Source organism: Hyla sarda, chromosome 2, assembly GCF_029499605.1.
Source record: "Hyla sarda isolate aHylSar1 chromosome 2, aHylSar1.hap1, whole genome shotgun sequence".
NCBI classification, from domain to species: domain Eukaryota; kingdom Metazoa; phylum Chordata; class Amphibia; order Anura; family Hylidae; genus Hyla; species Hyla sarda.
The window spans coordinates 345455666-345482570 of record NC_079190.1 but is presented as its reverse complement, the minus strand read 5'-3'; the positions used below and the strand labels follow the sequence as shown (position 1 = coordinate 345482570).

The window sequence follows — 26905 nt, the reverse complement described above, 5'->3', positions numbered from 1 at the left end:
TCACTTATTGTTCTTTTTTTCAAAACATTTTTTAGGTAGTACTACTACTCCCAGCATAGAACACACTGTTCCATGATGGGAGCAGTAGTACCTGTACTAATTGACAGATTGCTTGTTGCGATCCTTCTGTATAATGTATAGATGCAGCGGCCGCACTCCTATGGTCCCCTGCACTGACGTATATATACACCTATTCATATTTCCCGCAGAGAGCTGTGATTGGCCAGATGGTTCCAGCCAATTTCAGCTCTCTGTGGGAAATGGGAAATAGGAATATGTGTATATATACGGCAGTGCAGGGGACCATAGGAGAGCGGCCGGCTGCATCTATACATTTTACAGGAGGATCACAGCGGGTGTCAAGAGGAGTGATACCCGCTGTGATCTTTCCTTACCTGCAGGTACTACTACTCCCAACATGGAGCACACTCTGCTCACTGCTGGGAGATGTATTACCTGCATTATTAGACAGATTATTTATCAGATCTGTCTATTAATGCAGGTACTACAGCTCCCAGCATGGAGCAGAGTCTGCTCCATGTTGGGAGTAGTAGTACTTGCAGTTAAGGACACATCACAGTGGATGTCACTACTGACACCCGATGTGATGGTCCTGTCTATTGCAGAGATGGAGCGGCTGTATACAGCACTCGCATCTCTGCTCTGTACTACGGCCACTCAATCATTGATATTTCGTTCAGAGCTGTGATTGGCTGCAACCATCCGGCCAATCACCACTCTGGGTGGGAAATATGAATGAGTGATGTTCTATTCCCATCACTGGCCGGAGTATAGAGCAGAGATGGGAGCGCTGTATAGAGCCGCATCTCTGCTATATAAAGGGCGATCGCATCGGGTGTCAGGACTGAGACCCGGGGTGATATGTCTATTACTACAGGTACTACTACTTCTATCATGGAACAGTCTGTTCCATGCTAGGCATAGTAGTACTACCTGAAAATTTAAAAAAAAAAGCGGAAAAAAAATGAAACACACACTTTATTAAACATTAAATTAATTTTTTTAATTAAACATTAAATTTAAATTTATTAAACATTCAATTTAAATTTAGTTATAAAAAAATTAGATTTCGTTAAATACATTTTTTGCCATCACTACTGCATCCTTTTTTTTTTTTTATTTGGTACCCAACAAATTTTGGGTACCAAAAAAAAAACAAACGCCAAAAGGTGCCAAAAATGCAATTTCCACACAAATGAAAAAATGACAGACGCAGGACATTGCAACCCAAAAAACGTAGGACAAAAAAACAAAAGCATGACAAAAGTAGAAACTTTGCCTTAGGGTACGTTCCCACGCGCGGATTTACAGCGTATTTTACGCTGCAAATCCGCTGGTGAAGGCCCGCTCTATGCTGTCTTTACATGTGCCTGCTCGTAGCGGAAATACGCCGCTACCAGCAGACACCCTGTGATGTGCGAGTCGCAGTATACTCGCACATCACGGGAGCTCTCTGCCTAGCTCAGAGCAGGGAGAGCGGCCGCGATGTGCGAGTACGCCACGCACATCGCTGCAGTGTGTCTGCTTGTAGCGGCGTATTGCCGCTACCACCAGGCACATGTAAAGACAGCATAGAGCGGGCCTTCACCAGCGGATCTGCAGCTAAATACGCTGCGAAAATCCGCGCGTGTGAACGTACCCTTACACTGGTAGGGAAATGCTGGTCTTAAAATTGTGGAATACAGTGCTCTAAACACACACACATATATGTATATATATATATATATATATATATATATATATATATATGTATATATATTGCTATCTACTTAATATATATGGAAATATAGATATGTATAAAGTGTAGTGTAATGTAGAACAAAACTATGTCAAAGCACCTCTCAGTAAGGTAACACCTGATTGGCTGATGAAACAAAGAGACCATTAGAACATTGGCTGCTGACATCACAGTAGGGCAGCTGGTGACATCATCATAACAGACATAATACGTAGCCAGATGAACAGAAAAATCTCTCATTTGTTCACTAGAGTTTAGCAGAGAGACATGTCAGAACCCATTGCCCATTACTGTAGTTTTCTAGTGACTTTATCGTCTTTTTCCATTGTCATAAAATGAAGTAAACAAAGAAAAAATAATTTAGTGGAGAAAGGAGAAGATGGAAGAGAGCTGAGCGGAGAACAGAACAGTGGAAACGATATCCAGGAGCCGCCCAGTACAGCTAAGGTACAGAGAAATAAAAGCTTATTACATTCCTGCTAAATATCTGGGCCTGAATGACCGAAAAGAGGAAGAAAACTTCCTGAAAGAGAAAGAAAACTTCCAACAAAGAAGAGAGAAGTGTAAGTGGCCTTCAAGGACCCTGCTACATCCATCTGATGGGCAGCACAGGTAGGACAACATCATGAAAGAGCTAGAATTGTCTATCACTTTTACCACAGGACTCCAAGTTACAGCTATAATAGGCCAGATTTACTATTGCAAGTGGGCCAAATTGATTGGTGCCATATTTAGGGTAGGTTCACACGTACAGGATCTGCTACATATTTTCTGTGGCTGATTTTGCTATCCATTAACCTCAGTATGGGGGAGATTTATCAAAACCTGTGCAGAGGAAAACTTGCCCAGTTGCCCATAGCAACCAATCAGCTTGTTGCTTTCATTTTTATGAAGGCCTGTGAAAAATGAAAGAAGTGATCTGATAGGTTGCTATGGGCAACTGGGCAAGTTTTCCTCTGCACAGGTTTTGATAAATCTCCCCCTATATGTAGCAGATTCTGTACATGTATTATGAGTTTTATACACTTTTCAGGTGCATTCCAAAAAGGGGGAGTGGTTTAATAAAAAGGTGGTCTGACCTAGGCTGTGGCATCATGCGCTAAAAATGCACCAAACTTCTGGAGCAAATTTCTGCTACAGTTTAAATGGGTTATCCAGGGTTAGAAAAACATAGCTTTCATCCAGAAACATTGCAGCTTAGTAGAAGTTGCAACCTGAGGAAAGGTGTGTTGCTGTTTTTGGAAGACCACTTTAAAGCTATGTTCATACATTGAATTTTCAATGATATTTATAGCCGTAAAAAAAATATGGCCGTTTGTCTACAGTGGGAAATCCACCACTACAAGCGGACACAAAGCTATCCAGCTGCAGCAGGGGGCTTGCTCTATTGACTGCCACTGTTGCTCCCGCAGCGTGAAATACACTACGGATATGCTCTGTGTGACCCAACATTTTAATATAGAGGTAAAATCAACCAATTACCAAGCAACAGTAAACTTAACACTGGACCGAACCAAGCACTTTCCATTTTTTGTTTTAATCATTTAGCTGCATTCTATATCATTTTACTTTTTGGGGCAGTTTACCTGTTCCTGTAGTGGTACAGTCCACTATTGTTTACTGAGCTACACACAGTTGCTATGACAACTGTTATGCTGCAGCGGCCATTTTAACTGCCATCCTAGAGACAGCTTGAAGACCTGTCCAGTGCCAGTCCTGAGTGTCCCCCCCAATTGTATAGTGATGATGCTGCTTATCTTTTTGTCCTGTTTCTTTAATGGAAGGTGATCACAGATGGCGCACAGGTTTGGACAGTGTTGGTAGAGAAGTGAGTGCTCCCATTACACTTAGTACTAAATATTCTTCAGTCTAGGACAGTGTTTTCCAACCAGTGTGCCCTCAGCTGTTGCAAAACTACAATTTAGCATGCTGGGAGTTATAGTTTTGCAAAAGCTGGAGGTACACTGCTTGGGAAACAGTCTTGTCTGGGAAACATTCATTCATTCTAACTTCCTGATCCTCATGTCACCATTGTATGTGAATTTGTCTTTATTTGGTCGGATTGTACCTTGTAAAAACCTAATAAAGTTCTATGGAGCCACACATTGCTTCTATATGGCGACCATTGGGAAAGCATTTGCTACATTTTCTTCCATTTTCCTTATCAATCCGCCCTAGATTTGGTTTTTCTAGATAATGAAAGAATGTGAAAATTGTTTCTATATTATTAATAAATGCTACATGAACTCTTTCAAGACTAAGGCCCCCACTTCTCACAATGTTACCCTGACACATACTGAAAGATAATGGGGGAGATTTATCAAAACCTGTCCAGAGGAAAAGTTGCCCATAGCAACCAATCAAATTGCTTCTTTCATTCTTAACAAAGCCTCTGCAAAATGAAAGAAGTTGGTTGCTATGGGCAACTGGGCAACTTTTACTCTGTACAGGTTTTGATTAATCTCCCCCAATAGTTTTTTTTTTAACCTCTTGGGGACGCAGGGCGTATGCATACGACCTTCATCCCCGATCCTTAAGGACTCAGGGCGTACCTGTACACCCTGACCAACCAATGGCAGTTGGGGGCGGGGGGGTTAAAGTCAAAACCTGCCCACCCCTGGATGTCCGGGCAAAGCGGGGGGAAGATGGCGGCAGGGGTCAGAGTACAGGAGGACCGGCGATTGCGATGGGGGGGACCGGCGATCACGGCGGGACCAGCGGCGGGACTGGTGGCACAAAGCAGGTGGCGGTGGAGGCAGCAGTGAAGATCAGTGGTAAGTGATCTTCACTGCTGGCTTCTAGCCTAGGAGTTGCAAAACTACAACTCCCAGCATGCTCAGACAGCCAAAGGCTGTCTGGGCATGTTGGGATTTGTAGTTTTGCAACATCTGGAGGGCCACTGTTTGGAGACCACTATATAGTGGTGTTCAAGCTGTAGCCCTCCAGATGTTGCAAAACTACAACTCCGAGCATGCTCAGACTGCTCAGGCCTGCTGGGAGTTGTAGTTCTGTAACATCTGGTCCTTCAGATATTGCAGAACTACAACTCCCAGCATGCCTAGACTGTCTGGGCATGCTGAGAGCTGTAGTTCTGCAACAACTGGAGGCACACTGGTTGGGAAACATTGCCTGTTTCCTAACTTAGTGTTTCCCAACCTGTGTGCCTCCAGCTGTTGCAAAACTATAACTCCCAGCATGCTACAGTGGTGCCCAAACTGTAACACTCCAGATGTTGCAAAACTACAACTCCCAGCATGCCTGGGCAGTCTGAGCATGCTTGTAGTTGTAGTTTTGCAACATCTGGAGGGCTACTGTTTGGACCACCACACAGTTGTCTCCAAACTGTTCTCCTAAAGTTGTTGCATAGCTACAACTCCCAACATGCCCTTCGAATGCCTGGGCACGCTGGGAGTTGTAGTTCTGCAACAACTGGAGGCACACTGGTTGGGAAACATTGTCTGTTTCCTAACTTAGTGTTTCCCAACCCGTGTGCCTCCAGCTGTTGCAAAACTATAACTCCCAGCACTGACAGACCATGCATGCTGGGAGTTGTAGTTTTGCAACAGCACACAAGTTGGGAAACACTGAGTTTGTTACCTAATTCAGTTTTTCGCAACTGTGCCTCCAGCTGTTGCAAACTACAACTCCCAGCATGCCCTATGGCTGTCCGTACAAGCTGGAAGTTGTACTTTTGCAACATCTGGAGGCACACTGGTTGCGTAACACTGGTTAAGTAACAAACTCTTAGTGTTTTGCAACCAGTGTGCCTGCATAACTACAACCCCCAGCATGCATGGACAGCCAAAGGGCATGCTGGGAGTTGTATTTTTGCAACATCTGGAGGTTAGCCTCTTCCCCCCCCATGTGAATGTACAGGGTACATTCACACGGGCGGGTGTTTACAGTGAGTTTCTCGCTGCAAGTTTGAGATAGCAAATTGTAGCAAATTTTCCGCTGAAGCTCAAACTCCCAGCGGGAAACTTGCTGTAAACCCCCGCCCATGTTAATGTACCCTAAAAACACTACATTACACTACACAAAATAAATAGTAAAACACTACATATATACACATTCTCCTACACATTCACCCCAATAAAAATGAGAAACGTCTGGTACAGCACAGTTTCTAAAACGGAGCCTCCAGATGTTGCAAAACAACAACTCCCAGTGTTGCCGGACAGCCATTTACAGGGTACATTCACATGGGCGGAGGTTTACAGCGAGTTTCCCTTTCAGTTTGAGCTGCAGCAAATTTTCCGCCACAGCTCAAATTCCCAGCGGGAAACTCGCTGTGAACCCTTGCCCGTGTGAATGTACCCTAAAAACACTACACTACACTAACACAAAATAAAGGGTAAAACACTACATATACACCCCCTTACACTGCCCCACCCCCCAATAAAAAATTAAAAATGTCTCATACGGCAGTGTTTCCAAAACGGAGCCTCCAGCTGTTGAAAAATAACTCCCAGTATTGCCGGACAGCCATTGACTGTTCACGCATGCTGGGAGTTTTGCAACAGCTGGAGACACCCTGTTTGGGGAACACTGCCGTGTGTCCGTCCTTATGCAAATCCCTAATTTAGGCCTCAAATGCGCATGGCGCTCTCTCACTTCGGAGCCCTGTCGTATTTCAAGGCAACAGTTTAGGGCCACATATGGGGTATTTCCATACTGAGGAGAAATTGCCTAACAAACTTTGGGGGGCTTTTTCTCCTTTTACCCCGTATGAAAAGGTAAAGTTGGGGTCTACACCAGCATATTAGTGTAAATAAATAAAACATTTTACACTAATATGCTGGTGTTGCCCGATACTTTTCATTTTTACAAGAGGTAAAAGGAAAAAAAGACCCCCAAAATTTGTAGCAAAATTTCTCCTGAGTACGGAAATACTTCATATGTGGGTGTAAAGTGCTCTGTGGGTGCACAACAAGGCACAGCAGTGAGAGCGCACTAAGTACATTTGAGGTCTAAATTGGTGATTTGCAAAGGGGTGGCTGATAGTTACAGAGGTTCTGACACTAACGCAAAAAAAAAATCACCCACAAGTGACCTTATTTTGGAAACTTGACCCCTCAAGGAACGTAACAAGGGGTATAGTGAGCCTTAACACCCCACAGGTGTTTGACAAATTTTTGTTAAAGTTGGACATGAAAATGAAAAATCTGATTTTTTTTCACAAAAATGCTGGTTTTACCCCAAAGTTTTAATTTTCACAATGGGTAATAGGTATATACATACCCCATATGTGGATGTAAAGTGCCCTGCGGGCACGCTACAGGGCTCAGAAGAGAAGGAGCGCCATTGGGCTTTTTGAGAGAGAATTAGGCTGGAATTGAAGGCCATGTGTGTTTACAAAGCCCCCATGGTGCCAGAACAGCGGAACTCCCCCACACGTGACCCTATTTTGGAAACTACACCCCTCATGGAATGCTCCTTCTCTTCTGAGCATTGTAGTTCGCCCACAGAGCATTTTACATACACACATGGGGTATGTATTTTCATACACAGAACAAATTGTGTTACAAATTTTGGGGGGCTTTTTCTCCTATTATCCCTTTAAAAATGAAAAATTTGGGACCACACCAGCATTTTTGTAAAAAAAAAAGAACATTTTTCATTCTCATGTCCAACTTTAGCGAAAATTCGTCAATCACCTGTGGGGTGTTAAGGCTCACTATACCCCTTGTTACGTTCCTTGAGGGGTGTAGTTTTCAAAATAGTGTGCCATGTGTTTTTTCTTCTTTTGCTGTTATGGCACCATGGGGGCTTCCTAAATGTGACATGCCGCGCAAAAAACATTTCAGCAAAATTCGCTCTCCAAAATCCCATTGTCGCTCCTTCCCTTCTGAGCCCTCTAGTGCACCCACAGAGCAGTAAAGTGCACATACACATATGAGGTATTTCCTTACTCGAGAGAAATGGGGTTACAAATTTTGTACATTTTTACCTACTACTTTTTTACCTATTACTTCTTGTGAAAAGGAAAAATTTGGTGTTGCACCAGCATTTTAGTGAAACGTCCAACTATAGTGAAAATTCGCCAAACACCTGTTACGGCTCACTGTACCACTTGTTACATTCCTTGAGGGGTGCAGTTTCCCAAATAGTATGCCATGTGTTTTTTTTTTTGCTATTCTGGCACCATGGGAGCTTCCTAAATAAGACATGCCCCGCAAAAACCATTTCAGCAAAATTTGCTCTCCATAGAAACATAGAATGTGTCGGCAGATAAGAACCATTTGGCCCATCTAGTCTGCCCAATATCCTATCCTATAAATAGTCCCTGGCCCTATCTTATATGAAGGATAGCCTTATGCTTATCCCATGCATGTTTAAACTCTTTCACTCTATTTGCAGCGACCGGTTCTGCAGGAAGGCTATTCCATGCATCCACTACTCTCTCAGTAAAGTAATACTTCCTGGGTGGCCTCTCTCCTACCGCATCCTCTGTGCACATTTTTTTAGTGTAACACGTTTGCACTTTTTCTTGCACTTTGGGTGATTCGAGAGCACGCTCCTCGGCTCTTAGATAAATACAAAAGCCTAGTAAGAAGGAACCTTATTGTTTTTATATCTGTATGTAAAATGTATAGTTTTGCTATGTGTACACTTATACCAATAATGGGCTGTACTTGCCAGCTATTGTGATGATTTTTTTGTATTCCTATTTGTACCTTTTTTTAACCCAAAGCGTAGTTTGTTTTTATTATTGTCCAAGATTTTTAACCAAAATAATGAGACTGAAACATTTTTTCTTCACTTCAACAGCATATAACACCTTGAGAAGTTATGTATGTTGATTTGACAAAATGAGTGAATTTTAAAAATTTGGGTTAAAAAATGTTGAGATTGTAGGCTATGGAAGCATTTCTGTGTACTGTCATTTGCATAAAATGATGCAAAGAAATGGTCACGCCAGGGGCGTCACTAGATCAAATCATTCGGGGCCCCTGCCACGAATGCTTAGCCCTGGTGCCCCGAATGTCAGGGCCATTTGATTTTTTTTTTTTATTACTACATTCCTGGGGCTCAGGGCCGGCAGGTGGGGCTCAGGGCCAGTGGTGGATCCAGGGGGGGGGGGGGGGGGGTGGGGGGGGGTCAACGGGGCAATTTTTTTTATATATGGCACTGGGTTCAGGTGGCAATGTAAAAACTTAGGGGGCACAGGAAAGGAGACATTTAATGTGAGGGGCCTATGACAGGGGACATTATATGTGAAGAGCACATGACAGAGGATCCCCTGTCATGTGTCTCTCACATATAATGCCCCCTGTGCTGTGCCCCTCACATATATTGTGCCCATTACGTATAATGCCCCTTTGGGGCTGGACAGGGGGCATTATTTGTGAGAGTCACATCACCGGGGGCATTTTATGTAAGGGCAACAGCACAGGGGATATAATATGTGAGGGGCACATGATGAGAGTATTATATCAGGGGCACATGGGGCATTATATGTTAGGGGAGCATGATGGGGGCATTATATGTATGGGGGCCCCATACATAAAATGCCCCCGTCATGCTCCCCTAACATATAATGCCCCCTGTGTTGTGTCCCTTACATATGCTCTCATCATGTGCCCCTCACATATAATGCCCCCTGTGCTGTTGCCCTTACATATAATGCCCCCGTCATGCTCCCCTAACATATAATGCTCTCATCATATGCCCTTCACATATAATGCCCCCTGTCTGGTGCCCCAACATATAATGCTCCCTGTAATGTGACCCTCACATATAATGCCCCATGTGCTGTGCCCCTTATATATAATGCTCGCATCATGTTCCCCTCACATATAATGCCCCCTGTGCTGTGCCCCATAATGGAGCACAGCACTGGGGGCATTATATGTTAGGGGAGCATGATGGGGGCATTATATGTTAGGGGCACAGCACTGGGGGCATTATATGGGTGGGGAGCATGATGGGGGCATTATATGTATGGGGCACAGCACAGGGGACATTATATGTTAGGGGAGAGGGAAGCATGACGGGGGCATTATATGTAAGGGTCACAGCACAGGGGACATTATATGTTAGGGGAGCATGATGGGGGCATTATATATAAGGGTCACAGCACAGGGGGCATTATATGTTAGGGGAGAGGGGAGCATGACGGGGGCATTATATGTAAGGGGCACAGCACAGGAGGCATTATATGTTAGGGAAGCATGATGGGGGCATTATATGTGAGTGGCACAGCACAGGAGGCATATGTGAGGGGCACAGGACAGAGGGCCTTATTATTATCTGGGGGAAACAGGACAGACATTATTATTATGTGGGGGGTGCAGGATGGGTCATAATTATTATATGTGGGGAACAAGATGGGGCATTATTACTATTTGTGAGGGGCACAGAATGTTTTGCATTTTAGAGGTATGGTGTATATTATGAAGGAATTTCTTGGGTGTTACGATATTTATGGGCCACTATACATTACACTTTTGTATTCAGAGGGCGCAGTGTGTGGTAGTATTATATTCAGAGAGCACAGTGTGTGGTAGTGTTATATTCGGAGGTACAGTGTTTAGCTTTATTATAATAATTATTGTTTTCATATAGAGGATCAGAATTCACTGACAAATTAAGGAGCCATCTGGGCGTCATTTTCTGCAGAAAGAAGATTTAGCTGATAAAGTCACAGCGGTATGTACCATCTGAATTAGATAAGGAAATACTATAGAGAAGACGTTACATGTGGTTACCGATATCATTGTACATTCTCCTCACTATGTCCCATCAGAGCTGTAGTCACTTGTAAGTTCTACAGTTGTGATGAGTGAAACTACAACTCCCAGAAAAACCTGCTTAGGTCATACTGGGAGCCGTAGTTTTAAAAGGTAAAAAATTCTTCTGCACTTTCCCATTCTGTGACAACTGGTATATTTGATTATCATACTGGAAATTATTTTCTGCAAAGTGTTACACCGCAGGCATCACAACAGGCTAAAAAATTACTTTCAGGGAAGAAGGGGTATGGGGTGACACCTTTTTTTGCCTCATCGGGTGACACCAACCCTCGAGCGGGGATGGGCTGTGTAGACATGTGGCATCAGGATGGTCACAGAGTGATGGAGCCCAGGCACAGCCTGGCAAAGCAGAGCAAAGGAAGAGGAAGCTGGAAACACGGATGCCTTATGATATCTTACTTTCTCTTAGAGAGTGGGAGCCCATGGGGACCCGGAGCAGACAATACAGAAAAGGTGTATTATTTTATCGTAAAGTTTTTGTGGGACAGTTTGAGAAAAATTATTTTATATAGTAGGACATTATTTTATATGGGGCATTGTGGGGGCACTAAATGTGTTGCATTATTATATATATGGGAATACAGGATATTCAACTTTTTCTGTCCACCAACACAAAATACTCTGATAGTGCCCCTCCCGAGACTAGGCTCTGGATCGGCCCCTGCTCAGGGCTCCTCTGTACCGGTTACATTATCATATTAATCCTTCTCCTGTGGCCGTGCTATATCTCCTAACCATCCAGGCCTGGCTACATCAGCACTAGCTCTCCAGCTATCACCCCAGTCTGCCCCGCCATTCATCACCCTCCCCTGCCTGTGTCCATCTCATTCACCCTGGGTTACCCTCTGCATTGATCCTCCTCTAAAACAGTGTTTTCCAAACAGTGTGCCTCCAGCAGTAGCAAAACTACAACTCCCAGCATGCCCAGATAGCCAGAGGGCATGCTGAAAGTTGTAGTTTTGCAACAGCTTGAGGTACATTGGTTGGGGAACACTGCTTTAGAAGTTACAGATGGAGTAAAGATGGAAGTGAGGAGATGCAGATACACCCTGGTGTGTAAAGTACCATGTACCTGTACCTGTACCTCCTCACCACCATCTTTACTCCATCTGTAACTTCTAAGACACTGTTCCCCAAGCAGGGTGCCAGAAGTAGCAAAACTACAACTCTCAACATGCCCAGAGGCCCAATGACTGTCTGGGCATGCTGAGAGTTGTAGTTTTGCAACAGCTGGAGGCACCCTAGTTGGCAAATACTGGTATACAGTGTAGACAATAATGTAAATCCATGTACATACAGGGTAAGTAATGTAATTTCATACAGTGACCCCAACAGCAGAACAATGAGCTGTACTCATTATTCTCCTCGCAAGGTCACTGTGTTCATACATTACTTATCCTGTACTGATCCTGAGTTATATCCTGTATTATACTCCAGAGCTGTACTCACTATTCTGCTGGTGAGGTCACTGTGTACATATATTACATTACTTATCCTGTACTGATCCTGAGTTATATCCTGAATTATACCCCAGAGCTGTACTCACTATTCTGCTGGTGAGGTCACTGTGTACATATATTACATTACTTAACCTGTACTGACCCTGAGTTATATCCTGTATTAGGGTGCATTCAGACAGGCGGATTTGTCAGCGGATCTGCAGCTGCGGCTCCGCTGACAATAGCCCCTATAATGCTGCCCTCTTTGTGCCTGTTAATAGCGGCAATCAGCCTCTACAAGCAGACACACTGAGATGTGTGAGTCTCAGTGTATTCGCACATCCCGCACATCGCGGCTGCTCCCCCTGGCTCCCTGAGAGCAGCTGCGATGTGTGCGAGTATACTGTATGGCGACTTGAACATTGCAGTGTGTCTGCTTGTAGCTGCGGATCCGCTGACAAATCCACACATCTGAATGCACCCTTATACTCCAGAGTGGCCCCACCCATTGCCCCTCCTCTTTTGTGGCTCCGCCCCTTGGCCCGTGCCCCAGATCTTTTGGAGTCCTAGCAACGCCCCTGGGTCATGCACCAATTTTGGAGATGGATAGGAAGACTGTAGGGGAGGAGGAGGCCTCTATTAGGGCACAGTGCGTAACATTTCGCTGTGCTCTAAATAGATAATACAGTAAAGTTCCTATAGCCAGCTATCTTAACTCAGTTTAATATTTTACTATTTGTTTTTGACAGGAGGTGGCAGTTATTTTTTTTTATTACAAAAGCCTAGTAAGAAGGAACCTTGTTGTTTTTATATCTGTATGTAAAATGTATAGTTTTGCTATATGTAAATTTATAACAATAGTGGGCTGTACTTGCCAGCTATTGTGATGATTTTTTTGTATTCCTATTTGTGCCTTTTTTTAACCCAAATCATAGTTTGTTTTTATTATTTTCCATGATTTTTAACCAAAATCATGAGACTGAAACATTTTTTTCTTCACTTCAACAGCACATAACACCTTTAGACAACATGTATATTGATTTGACAAAATTGGTAAATTTTTTAAATTTGGGTTAAAATTTTTTGAGATTTTAGGCAATGGAAGCGTTTCTGTGTACTGTCATTTGCATAAAATGATGCAAACAATTGGTAAGGCACCAATTTGGAGATGGATAGGAAGGCTGTAGGGGAGGAGGAGGCCTCTATTAGGGCACAGTGTCTAACATTTTGCTGTGCTCTCAATAGATAATAGAGTAACGTTCCCATAGCCAGCTATCTTAACTCTGTTTAATATTGTACTATTTGTTATTGACAGGAAGTGGCAATTTATTTTATTACAAAAGCCTAGTAAGAAGGAACTTTGTTGTTCTTATATCTGTATGTAAAATGTGTAACTTCTTGGCCTTTTGGTTAAGATCAAGTGTAGTACCTGTTCTTATCAGTTTCATGCTGGTGACAAGCGACGCCAGTATGGAGCTCGTGGGGATGGGTGCTGCATGGTAGGGAGCAGGTTATCGGGGCATTCCCGGGGCTGGTTCTGAGGAATCAGCTCGACGGCTGCCCTGTTGTTACCTGCTTCCTCCGGGTCTCGCCATGAGGCTGAGAGGGTCTAGAGCCGAGGTACTTTAGTGCCTCTGGGAGTGGTGACCCGAGGTGCCGAAACTCACTGGAAGGATAGACTCACTGAGTTGAAGCACAGGCACCATGATCTCTGTACCTTTATGGCACTCACCTCTTGATTCCCTGCCTTCTGGCTAGGATCAGAGAAAGTTTTATAGGTCCGGCTGGATGTCCGGGCAGTATAACTGCATATATTCACTTATTTATTTATTTTTGTCTCACCGTGTCACTTTTTGCGTGTTGTGTGTCCACAGTATTTTTCAGGATGCGGTAGCCCTTCTGGGTGTCCCTCCTGGCGGTCTAGGGAAGGTGTGTGTGGCCATTAGGTTCCGCACCTCCCTGCAAACACCCCGGGTACTCCTGCTCTGGCAGGGTACCTACCGTTATCGGCTCTGCGGGCAGATACCTTGGCTAACGCCTAGGGGGATGCAGGGAGCATTTGTGGTCCCTTAGTAGCTTCGGCGAAAAGGGACATCGAACCTGGAACCTTGCAGGTACCTTTTGGTCCTGAGGCAAAGGGTAAGGTTTGTTGGGGGGCCTCTCTCCTATCGGAGAAGGGCTTGCGATAGACCGCATCCTCTGTGCATGTTTTTTTTTTAGTGTAACACGTTTGCTCTTTTTCTTGCACTTTGGGTGATTCGAGAGCATGTTCGTCGGCTCTTAGATAAATACAAAAGGCTAGTAAGAAGCAACCTTGTTGTTTTTATATCTGTATGTAAAATGTATAGTTTTGCTATGTGTACACTTATACCAATAGTGGGCTGTACTTGCCAGCAATTGTGATGATTTTTTTGTATTCCTATTTGTACCTTTTTTTTTAACCCAAATCATAGTTTGTTTTTATTATTGTCCATGATTTTTAACAAAAATAATGATACGGAAAATTTTTTTCTTCACTTCAAAAGCACATAACACCTTTAGACGTTATGTATGTTGATTTGACAAAATTGGTGAATTAAAAAAATTTGGGTTAAATTTTTTTGAGATTGTAGGCTATGGGAGCATTTCTGTGTACTGTCATTTGCATAAAATGATACAAAGAATTGGTAAGGCGCCAATTTGGAGATGGATAGGAAGGCTGTAGGGGAGGAGGAGGCCTCTATTAGGGCACAGTGTCTAACATTTCGCTGTGCTCTCAATAGATAATACAGTAACGTTCCCATAGCCAGCTATCTTAACTCTGTTCAATATTGTACTATTTGATTTTGACAGGGGATGGCAATTTCTTGATTATAAAAGCCTAGTAAGAAGGAACCTTGTTGATCTTATATCTGTATGTAAAATGTATAGTTTTGCTATGTGTACACTTATACCAATAATGGGCTGTACTTGCCAGCTATTGTGATGATTTTTTTGTATTCCTGTTTGTACCTTTGTTTTTTTTTAACCCAAATCATAGTTTGTTTTAAATATTGTCCATGATTTTTTAAACAAAATCATGAGACAAACATTTTTCTTCACTTCAACAGCACATAACTCATTTAGAAGTATTGTATGTTGATTTGAAAAAATTGGTGAATTTTTAAAATTTGGGTTAAAAATGTTTGAGATTGTAGGCAATGGGAGCGTTTCTGTGTACTGTCATTTGCATAAAATGATACAAAGAATTGGTAAGGCGCTAATTTGGAGATGGATAGGAAGGCTGTAGGGGAGGAGGAGGCCTCTATTAGGGCACAGTGTCTAACATTTCGCTGTTCTCTCAATAGATAATACAATAACGTTCCCATAGCCAGCTTTCTTAACTCTGTTTAATATTGTACTATTTATTTTTGACAGGAGGTGGCAATTTTTTTTATTACAAAAGCCTAGAAAGAAGGAACCTTGTTGGTTTTATATCTGTATGTAAAATGTGTAGCTTCTCGGCTTTTTGGCTAAGATCAAGTGTAGTATCTGTTCTTATCAGTTTCATGCTGGTGGCAGGCGACGCCAGTATGGAGCTCGTGGGGATGGGTGCTGCATGGTATGGAGCAGGTGTAACGGGCCGTTTCGGGGCTGGTTCTGAGGAATCACCTTGACGGCTGCCCTGATGTGACCTGCTTCCTCCGGGTCTCACGCAAGGCTGAGTGGGTCTAGAGCCGAGGTACTTTAGTGCCTCGGGGAGTGGTGACCCCGAGGTGCCGAAACTCACTGGGAGGATAGACTCACTGAGTTGAAGCACGGGCACCATGATCTCTTGATTCCCGGTCTTCTGGCTAGGATCAGAGAAATTTTTATAGATCCGGCCGGATGTCTGGGTAGTATAACTGCACATATTCACTTATTTATTTCTTTTTGTCTGACTGTGTAACTTTTTGCGTATTGTGTGTCCACAGGATTTGTCAGGATGCGGTAGCCCTTCTGGGTGTCCCTCCTGGTGGTCTAGGGGAGGTGTGAGTGGCCATTAGGTTCCGCACCTCCCTGCAAACACCCCGGGTGCTCCTGCTCTGACAGAGTACCTACCGTTATCGGCTCTGCGGGCAGATACCTTGGCTAACGCCTAGGGGGATGCCGTGAGCATTTGTGGTCCCTTAGTAGCTTCAGCAAAAAGGGACATCGAACCTGGAACCTCGCAGGTACCTTTTGGTCCGGAGGAGAAGGGTAAGGTTTGTTGGGGGGCCTCTCTCCTATTGGAGAAGGGCTTGCGATGGACCGCATCCTCTGTGCATTTTTTTTTTTAGTGTAACACGTTTGCTCTTTTTCTTGAACTTTGGGTGATTCGAGAGCATGTTCCTCGGCTCTTAGATAAATACAAAAGCCTAGTAAGAAGGAACCTTGTTGTTTTTATATCTGTATGTAAAATGTATAGTTTTGCTATGTGTACACTTATACCAATAGTGGGCTGTACTTGCCGGCAATAGTGATGATTTTTTTGTATTCCTATTTGTACCTTTATTTTTTTAACCCAAATCATAGTTTGTTTTAAATATTGTCCATGATTTTTTTAAAAATCATGAGACTGAAACATTTTTCTTCACTTCAACAGCACATAACTCCTTGAGACGTAATGTATGTTGATTTGACAAAATTGGTGAATTTTAAACATTTGGGTTAAAAATTTTTTAGATTGTAGGCTATGGGAGCGTTTCTGTGCACTGTCATTTGCATAAAATGATACAAAGAATTGGCAAGGCGCCAATTTGGAGATGGATAGGAAGGCTGTAGGGGAGGAGGAGGCCTCTATTAGGGCACAGTGTCTAACATTTCGCTGTTCTCTCAATAGATAATGCAGTAACGTTCCCATAGCCAGCTATCTTAACTCTGTTTAATTTTGTACTATTTGTTTTTGACAGGGGATGGCAATTTCTTGATTACAAAAGCCTAGTAAGAAGGAACCTTGTTGTTTTTTGTATCTGTATGTAAAATGTATAGTTTTGCTATGTGTACACTTATACCAATAATGGGCTGTACTTGCCAGCTAATGTGATGATTTTTTTGTATTCCTATTTGTACCTTTGTTTTTTTAACCCAAATCATAGTTTGTTTTTATTATTGTCCATGATTTTTAAACAAAATCATGAGACTGAAACATTTTTTCTTCACTTCAACAGCATTTGACACCTTGAGAAGTTATATATGTTGATATGACGAAATAAGTGACTTTAAAAAATTTGGGTTAAAAAATGTTGAGATTGTAGGCTATGGAAGCATTACTGTGTACTGTCGTTTGCATAAAATGATGCAAAGAAATGGTCACGCACCGATTTTGGAGATGGATAGGAAGGCTGTAGGGGAGGAGGAGTCCTCTATTAGGGCACAGTGTCTAACATTTCGCTGTGCTCTCAATAGATAATACAGTAAAGTTCCTATAGCCAGCTATCTTAACTATAGTTTTGCTATGTGTACACTTATACCAATAATGGGCTGTACTTGCCAGCTATTGTGATGATTTTTTTGTATTCCTATTTGTACCTTTGTTTTTTTAACCCCAATCATAGTTTGTTTTAAATATTGTCCATGATTTAAAAAAAAAATCATGAGACAATCATTTTTCTTCACTTCAACAGCACATAACTCCTGGAGACGTAATGTATGTTGATTTGACAAAATTGGTGAATTTTAAACATTTGGGTTAAAAATTTTTTAGATTGTAGGCTATGGGAGCGTTTCTGTGCACTGTCATTTGCATAAAATGATACAAAGAATTGGCAAGGCGCCAATTTGGAGATGGATAGGACGGCTGTAGGGGAGGAGGAGGCCTCTATTAGGGCACAGTGTCTAACATTTCGCTGTTCTCTCAATAGATAATGCAGTAACGTTCCCATAGCCAGCTATCTTAACTCTGTTTAATTTTGTACTATTTGTTTTTGACAGGGGATGGCAATTTCTTGATTACAAAAGCCTAGTAAGAAGGAACCTTGTTGTTTTTTTGTATCTGTATGTAAAATGTATAGTTTTGCTATGTGTACACTTATACCAATAATGGGCTGTACTTGCCAGCTAATGTGATGATTTTTTTGTATTCCTATTTGTACCTTTGTTTTTTTAACCCAAATCATAGTTTGTTTTTATTATTGTCCATGATTTTTAAACAAAATCATGAGACTGAAACATTTTTTCTTCACTTCAACAGCATTTGACACCTTGAGAAGTTATATATGTTGATATGACGAAATTAGTGACTTTAAAAAATTTGGGTTAAAAAATTTTGAGATTGTAGGCTATGGAAGCATTACTGTGTACTGTCGTTTGCATAAAATGATGCAAAGAAATGGTCACGCTACGATTTTGGAGATGGATAGGAAGGCTGTAGGGGAGGAGGAGGCCTCTATTAGGGCACAGTGTCTAACATTTCGCTGTGCTCTCAATAGATAATACAGTAAAGTTCCTATAGCCAGCTATCTTAACTATAGTTTTGCTATGTGTACACTTAAACCAATAATGGGCTGTACTTGCCAGCTATTGTGATGATTTTTTTGTATTCCTATTTGTACCTTTGTTTTTTTAACCCCAATCATAGTTTGTTTTAAATATTGTCCATGATTTAAAAAAAAATCATGAGACAATCATTTTTCTTCACTTCAACAGCACATAACTCCTGGAGACGTAATGTATGTTGATTTGACAAAATTGGTGAATTTTAAACATTTGGGTTAAAAATTTTTTAGATTGTAGGCTATGGGAGCGTTTCTGTGCACTGTCATTTGCATAAAATGATACAAAGAATTGGCAAGGCGCCAATTTGGAGATGGATAGGACGGCTATAGGGGAGGAGGAGGCCTCTATTAGGGCACAGTGTCTAATATTTCACTGTGCTCTCAATAGATAATATAGTAACGTTCCCATAGCCAGCTATCTTAACTCTGTTCAATATTGTACTATTTGTTTTTGACAGGGGATGGCAATTTCTTGATTACAAAAGCCTAGTAAGAAGGAACCTTGTTGTTTTTTATATCTGTATGTAAAATTTATAGTTTTGCTATGTGTACACTTATACCAATAATGGGCTGTACTTGCCAGCTAATGTGATGATTTTTTTGTATTCCTATTTGTACCTTTGTTTTTTTTAACCCAAATCATAGTTTGTTTTTATTATTGTCCATGATTTTTAAACAAAATCATGAGACTGAAACATTTTTTCTTCACTTCAACAGCAGATGACACTTTGAGAAGTTATGTATGTTGATATGACGAAATTAGTGACTTTAAAAGATTTGGGTTAAAAATTTTTGAGATTGTAGGCTATGGAAGCATTTCTGTGTACTGTCGTTTGCATAAAATGATGCAAAGAAATGGTCACGCACTGATTTTGGAGATGGATAGGAAGGCTGTATGGGAGGAGGAGGCCTCTATTAGGGCACAGTGTCTAATATTTCGCTGTGCTCTCAATAGATAATACAGTAACGTTCCCATAGCCAGCTATCTTAACTCTGTTCAATATTGTACTATTTGATTTTGACAGGGGATGGCAATTTCTTGATTATAAAAGCCTAGTAAGGCTGGGTTCACACTACGTTTTGTCCCATACGGGAGCGCATATGGCAGGGGGGAGCTAAAAGCTCGCGCTCCCGTATGTCACCGTATGCGCTCCCGTATGTCATTCATTTCAATGAGCCGACCGGAGTGAAACGTTCGGTCCGGTCGGCTCATTTTTGCGCCGTATGCGCTTTTACAACCGGACCTAAAACCGTGGTTGACCACAGTTTTAGGTCCGGTTGTAAAAGCGCATACGGCGCAAAAATGAGCCGACCGGACCGAACGTTTCACTCCGGTCGGCTCATTGAAATGAATGACATACGGGAGCGCATACGGTGACATAAGGGAGTGCAAGGTTTTAGCTCCCCCCTGCCGTATGCGCTCCCGTATGGGACAAAACGTAGTGTGAACCCAGCCTAAGAAGGAACCTTGTTGATCTTATATCTGTATGTAAAATGTATAGTTTTGCTATGTGTACACTTATACCAATAATGGGCTGTACTTGCCAGCTATTGTGATGATTTTTTTGTATTCCTGTTTGTACCTTTGTTTTTTTTAACCCAAATCATAGTTTGTTTTAAATATTGTCCATGATTTTTTAAACAAAATCATGAGACAAACATTTTTCTTCACTTCAACAGCACATAACTCATTTAGAAGTATTGTATGTTGATTTGATAAAATTGGTGAATTTTTAAAATTTGGGTTAAAAATGCTTGAGATTGTAGGCAATGGGAGCGTTTCTGTGTACTGTCATTTGCATAAAATGATACAAAGAATTGGTAAGGCGCTAATTTGGAGATGGATAGGAAGGCTGTAGGGGAGGAGGAGGCCTCTATTAGGGCACAGTGTCTAACATTTTGCTGTTCTCTCAATAGATAATACAATAACGTTCCCATAGCCAGCTTTCTTAACTCTGTTTAATATTGTACTATTTATTTTTGACAGGAAGTGGCAATTTTTTATTACAAAAGCCTAGTAAGAAGGAACCTTGTTGGTTTTATATCTGTATGTAAAATGTGTAGCTTCTCGGCTTTTTGGCTAAGATCAAGTGTAGTATCTGTTCTTATCAGTTTCATGCTGGTGGCAGGCGACGCCAGTATGGAGCTCGTGGGGATGGGTGCTGCATGGTATGGAGCAGGTGTACCGGGCCGTTTCGGGGCTGGTTCTGAGGAATCACCTTGACGGCTGCCCTGATGTGACCTGCTTCCTCCGGGTCTCACGCAAGGCTGAGTGGGTCTAGAGCCGAGGTACTTTAGTGCCTCGGGGAGTGGTGACCCCGAGGTGCCGAAACTCACTGGGAGGATAGACTCACTGAGTTGAAGCACGGGCACCATGATCTCTTGATTCCCGGCCTTCTGGCTAGGATCAGAGAAATTTTTATAGATCCGGCCGGATGTCTGGGTAGTATAACTGCACATATTCACTTATTTATTTATTTTTGTCTCACTGTGTAACTTTTTGCGTATTGTGTGTCCACAGGATTTGTCAGGATGCGGTAGCCCTTCTGGGTGTCCCTCCTGGTGGTCTAGGGGACGTGTGAGTGGCCATTAGGTTCCGCACCTCCCTGCAAACACCCCGGGTGCTCCTGCTCTGACAGGGTACCTACCGTTATCGGCTCTGCGGGCAGATACCTTGGCTAACGCCTAGGGGGATGCCGTGAGCATTTGTGGTCCCTTAGTAGCTTCAGCAAAAAGGGACATCGAACCTGGAACCTCGCAGGTACCTTTTGGTCCGGAGGAGAAGGGTAAGGTTTGTTGGGGGGCCTCTCTCCTATCCTCTGTGCATTTTTTTTTTGTGTAACACGTTTGCTCTTTTTCTTGCACTTTGGGTGATTCGAGAGCATGTTCCTCGGCTCTTAGATAAATACAAAAGCCTAGTAAGAAGGAACCTTGTTGTTTTTATATCTGTATGTAAAATGTATAGTTTTGCTATGTGTACACTTATACCAATAGTGGGCTGTACTTGCCGGCAATTGTGATGATTTTTTTGTATTCCTATTTGTACCTTTATTTTTTTTAACCCAAATCATAGTTTGTTTTAAATATTGTCCATGATTTTTAAAAAAATCATGAGACTGAAACATTTTTCTTCACTTCAACAGCACATAACTCCTTGAGACGTAATGTATTTTGATTTGACAAAATTGGTGAATTTTAAACATTTGGGTTAAAAAATTTTTAGATTGTAGGCTATGGGAGCGTTTCTGTGCACTGTCATTTGCATAAAATGATACAAAGAATTGGCAAGGCGCCAATTTGGAGATGGATAGGAAGGCTGTAGGGGAGGAGGAGGCCTCTATTAGGGCACAGTGTCTAACATTTCGCTGTTCTCTCAATAGATAATGCAGTAACGTTCCCATAGCCAGCTATCTTAACTCTGTTTAATTTTGTACTATTTGTTTTTGACAGGGGATGGCAATTTCTTGATTACAAAAGCCTAGTAAGAAGGAACCTTGTTGTTTTTTGTATCTGTATGTAAAATGTATAGTTTTGCTATGTGTACACTTATACCAATAATGGGCTTTACTTGCCAGCTAATGTGATGATTTTTTTGTATTCCTATTTGTACCTTTGTTTTTTTAACCCAAATCATAGTTTCTTTTTATTATTGTCCATGATTTTTAAACAAAATCATGAGACTGAAACATTTTTTCTTCACTTCAACAGCATTTGACACCTTGAGAAGTTATATATGTTGATATGACGAAATTAGTGACTTTAAAAAATGTTGAGATTGTAGGCTATGGAAGCATTACTGTGTACTGTCGTTTGCATAAAATGATGCAAAGAAATGGTCACGCTACGATTTTGGAGATGGATAGGAAGGCTGTAGGGGAGGAGGAGGCCTCTATTAGGGCACAGTGTCTAACATTTCGCTGTGCTCTCAATAGATAATACAGTAAAGTTCCTATAGCCAGCTATCTTAAATATAGTTTTGCTATGTGTACACTTATACCAATAATGGGCTGTACTTGCCAGCTATTGTGATGATTTTTTTGTATTCCTATATGTACCTTTGTTTTTTTAACCCCAATCATAGTTTGTTTTAAATATTGTCCATGATTTAAAAAAAAATCATGAGACAATCATTTTTCTTCACTTCAACAGCACATAACTCCTGGAGACCTAATGTATGTTGATTTGACAAAATTGGTGAATTTTAAACATTTGGGTTAAAAATTTTTTAGATTGTAGGCTATGGGAGCGTTTCTGTGCACTGTCATTTGCATAAAATGATACAAAGAATTGGCAAGGCGCCAATTTGGAGATGGATAGGACGGCTATAGGGGAGGAGGAGGCCTCTATTAGGGCACAGTGTCTAATATTTCACTGTGCTCTCAATAGATAATACAGTAACGTTCCCATAGCCAGCTATCTTAACTCTGTTCAATATTGTACTATTTGTTTTTGACAGGGGATGGCAATTTCTTGATTACAAAAGCCTAGTAAGAAGGAATCTTGTTGTTTTTTTATATCTGTATGTAAAATGTATAGTTTTGCTATGTGTACACTTATACCAATAATGGGCTGTACTTGCCAGCTAATGTGATGATTTTTTTGTATTCCTATTTGTACCTTTGTTTTTTTTTAACCCAAATCATAGTTTGTTTTTATTATTGTCCATGATTTTTAAACAAAATCATGAGACTGAAACATTTTTTCTTCACTTCAACAGCATATGACACCTTGAGAAGTTATGTATGTTGATATGACGAAATTAGTGACTTTAAAAAATTTGGGTTAAAAAATGTTGAGATTGTAGGCTATGGAAGCATTACTGTGTACTGTCGTTTGCATAAAATGATGCAAAGAAATGGTCACGCACCGATTTTGGAGATGGATAGGAAGGCTGTAGGGGAGGAGGAGGCCTCTATTAGGGCACAGTGTCTAACATTTCGCTGTTCTCTCAATAGATACTACAATAACGTTCCCATAGCCAGCTTTCTTAACTCTGTTTAATATTGTACTATTTATTACAAAAGCCTAGTAAGAAGGAACCTTGTTGGTTTTATATCTGTATGTAAAATGTGTAGCTTCTCGGCTTTTTGGCTAAGATCAAGTGTAGTATCTGTTCTTATCAGTTTCATGCTGGTGGCAGGCGACGCCAGTATGGAGCTCGTGGGGATGGGTGCTGCATGGTATGGAGCAGGTGTACCGGGCCGTTTCGGGGCTGGTTCTGAGGAATCACCTTGACGGCTGCCCTGATGTGACCTGCTTCCTCCGGGTCTCACGCAAGGCTGAGTGGGTCTAGAGCCCAGGACTGAAACATTTTTCTTCACTTCAACAGCACATAACTCCTTGAGACGTAATGTATGTTGATTTGACAAAATTGGTGAATTTTAAACATTTGGGTTAAAAATTTTTTAGATTGTAGGCTATGGGAGCGTTTCTGTGCACTGTCATTTGCATAAAATGATACAAAGAATTGGCAAGGCGCCAATTTGGAGATGGATAGGAAGGCTGTAGGGGAGGAGGAGGCCTCTATTAGGGCACAGTGTCTAACATTTCGCTGTTCTCTCAATAGATAATGCAGTAACGTTCCCATAGCCAGCTATCTTAACTCTGTTTAATTTTGTACTATTTGTTTTTTACAGGGGATGGCAATTTCTTGATTACAAAAGCCTAGTAAGAAGGAACCTTGTTGTTTTTTGTATCTGTATGTAAAATGTATAGTTTTGCTATGTGTACACTTATACCAATAATGGGCTGTACTTGCCAGCTAATGTGATGATTTTTTTGTATTCCTATTTGTACCTTTGTTTTTTTAACCCAAATCATAGTTTGTTTTTATTATTGTCCATGATTTTTAAACAAAATCATGAGACTGAAACATTTTTTCTTCACTTCTACAGCATTTGACACCTTGAGAAGTTATATATGTTGATATGACGAAATTAGTGACTTTAAAAAATTTGGGTTAAAAAATGTTGAGATTGTAGGCTATGGAAGCATTACTGTGTACTGTCGTTTGCATAAAATGATGCAAAGAAATGGTCTTGCTACGATTTTGGAGATGGATAGGAAGGCTGTAGGGGAGGAGGAGGCCTCTATTAGGGCACAGTGTCTAACATTTCGCTGTGCTCTCAATAGATAATACAGTAAAGTTCCTATAGCCAGCTATCTTAACTATAGTTTTGCTATGTGTACACTTATACCAATAATGGGCTGTACTTGCCAGCTATTGTGATGATTTTTTTTGTATTCCTATTTGTACCTTTGTTTTTTTAACCCCAATCATAGTTTGTTTTAAATATTCACCATGATTTAAAAAAAAAATCATGAGACAATCATTTTTCTTCACTTCAACAGCACATAACTCCTTGAGACGTAATGTATGTTGATTTGACAAAATTGGTAAATTTTAAACATTTGGGTTAAAAAATGTTTAGATTGTAGGCTATGGGAGCGTTTCTGTGCACTGTCATTTGCATAAAATGATACAAAGAATTGGCAAGGTGCCAATTTGGAGATGGATAGGACGGCTGTAGGGGAGGAGGAGGCCTCTATTAGGGCACAGTGTCTAACATTTCGCTGTGCTCTCAATAGATAATACAGTAAAGTTCCTATAGCCAGCTATCTTAACTATAGTTTTGCTATGTGTACACTTATACCAATAATGGGCTGTACTTGCCAGCTATTGTGATGATTTTTTTTGTATTCCTATTTGTACCTTTGTCTTTTTTAACCCCAATCATAGTTTATTTAAAATATTGTCCATGATTTTTAAAAAAAATCATGAGACTGAAACATCTTTCTTCACTTCAACAGCACATAACTCCTTGAGACGTAATGTATGTTAATTTGACACAATTGGTGAATTTTAAACATTTGGGTTAAAAAAAGTTTTAACTTGTAGGCTATGGGAGCTTTTCTGTGCACTGTCATTTGCATAAGATGATACAAAGAGTTAGCAAGGCGCCAATTTGGAGATGGATAGGAAGGCTGTAGGGGAGGCCTCTATTAGGGCACAGTGTCTAATATTTCGCTGTGCTCTCAATAGATAATACAGTAACGTTGCCATAGCCAGCTATCTTAACTCTGTTCAATATTGTACTATTTGTTTTTGACAGGGGATGGCAATTTCTTGATTACAAAAGCCTAGTAAGAAGGAACCTTGTTGTTTTTTTGTATCTGTATGTAAAATGTATAGTTTTGCTATGTGTACACTTATACCAATAATGGGCTGTACTTGCCAGCTAATGTGATGATTTTTTTGTATTCCTATTTGTACCTTTGTTTTTTTAACCCAAATCATGGTTTGTTTTTATTATTGTCCATGATTTTTAAACAAAATCATGAGACTGAAACATTTTTTCTTCACTTCAACAGCAGATGACACTTTGAGAAGTTATGTATGTTGATATGACGAAATTAGTGACTTTAAAAGATTTGGGTTAAAAAATGTTGAGATTGTAGGCTATGGAAGCATTTCTGTGTACTGTCGTTTGCATAAAATGATGCAAAGAAATGGTCACGCACCGATTTTGGAGATGGATAGGAAGGCTGTAGGGGAGGAGGAGGCCTCTATTAGGGCACAGTGTCTAATATTTCGCTGTGCTCTCAATAGATAATACAGTAACGTTCCCATAGCCAGCTATCTTAACTCTGTTCAATATTGTACTATTTGATTTTGACAGGGGATGTCAATTTCTTGATTATAAAAGCCTAGTAAGAAGGAACCTTGTTGATCTTATATCTGTATGTAAAATGTATAGTTTTGCTATGTGTACACTTATACCAATAATGGGCTGTACTTGCCAGCTATTGTGATGATTTTTTTGTATTCCTGTTTGTACCTTTGTTTTTTTAACCCAAATCATAGTTTGTTTTTTATATTGTCCATGCTTTTTAAACAAAATCATGAGACTGAAACATTTTTTCTTCACTTCAACAGCATTTGACACCTTGAGAAGTTATGTATGTTGATATGACAAAATGAGTGACTTTAAAAAATTTGGGTTAAAAAATGTTGAGATTGTAGGCTATGGAAGCATTACTGTGTACTGTCGTTTGCATAAAATGATGCAAAGAAATGGTCACGCACCGATTTTGGAGATGGATAGGAAGGCTGTAGGGGAGGAGGAGGCCTCTATTAGGGCACAGTGTCTAACATTTCGCTGTGCTCTCAATAGATAATACAGTAAAGTTCCTATAGCCAGCTATCTTAACTATAGTTTTGCTATGTGTACACTTATACCAATAATGGGCTGTACTTGCCAGCTATTGTGATGATTTTTTTTGTATTCCTATTTGTACCTTTGTTTTTTTAACCCCAATCATAGTTTATTTAAAATATTGTCCATGATTTTTAAAAAAAATCATGAGACTGAAACATCTTTCTTCACTTCAACAGCACATAACTCCTTGAGACGTAATGTATGTTGATTTGACAAAATTGGTGAATTTTAAACATTTGGGTTAAAAATTTTTTAACTT

The 26905-nt window shown here is 41.0% G+C and overlaps 1 long non-coding RNA gene and 4 pseudogenes across 1 annotated transcript; all 5 read left to right on the top strand.

Annotated features, from left to right (window-relative positions):
- The first annotated feature begins 1982 nt into the window (after positions 1-1982).
- LOC130356520 (uncharacterized) lies at positions 1983-11353 on the top strand. The gene is made up of 3 exons (XR_008888910.1): positions 1983-2371; positions 10328-10411; positions 10730-11353. It is a non-coding gene; the product is annotated as an uncharacterized LOC130356520 (long non-coding RNA).
- Positions 11354-13344: 1991 nt separating this feature from the next.
- On the top strand, positions 13345-13435 carry LOC130359905 (U2 spliceosomal RNA; annotated as a pseudogene).
- A 1990-nt stretch (positions 13436-15425) lies between these two features.
- LOC130359737 (U2 spliceosomal RNA) lies at positions 15426-15516 on the top strand (annotated as a pseudogene).
- A 4971-nt stretch (positions 15517-20487) lies between these two features.
- On the top strand, positions 20488-20578 carry LOC130359726 (U2 spliceosomal RNA; annotated as a pseudogene).
- A 2920-nt stretch (positions 20579-23498) lies between these two features.
- LOC130359715 (U2 spliceosomal RNA) lies at positions 23499-23589 on the top strand (annotated as a pseudogene).
- Positions 23590-26905: the final 3316 nt, after the last annotated feature.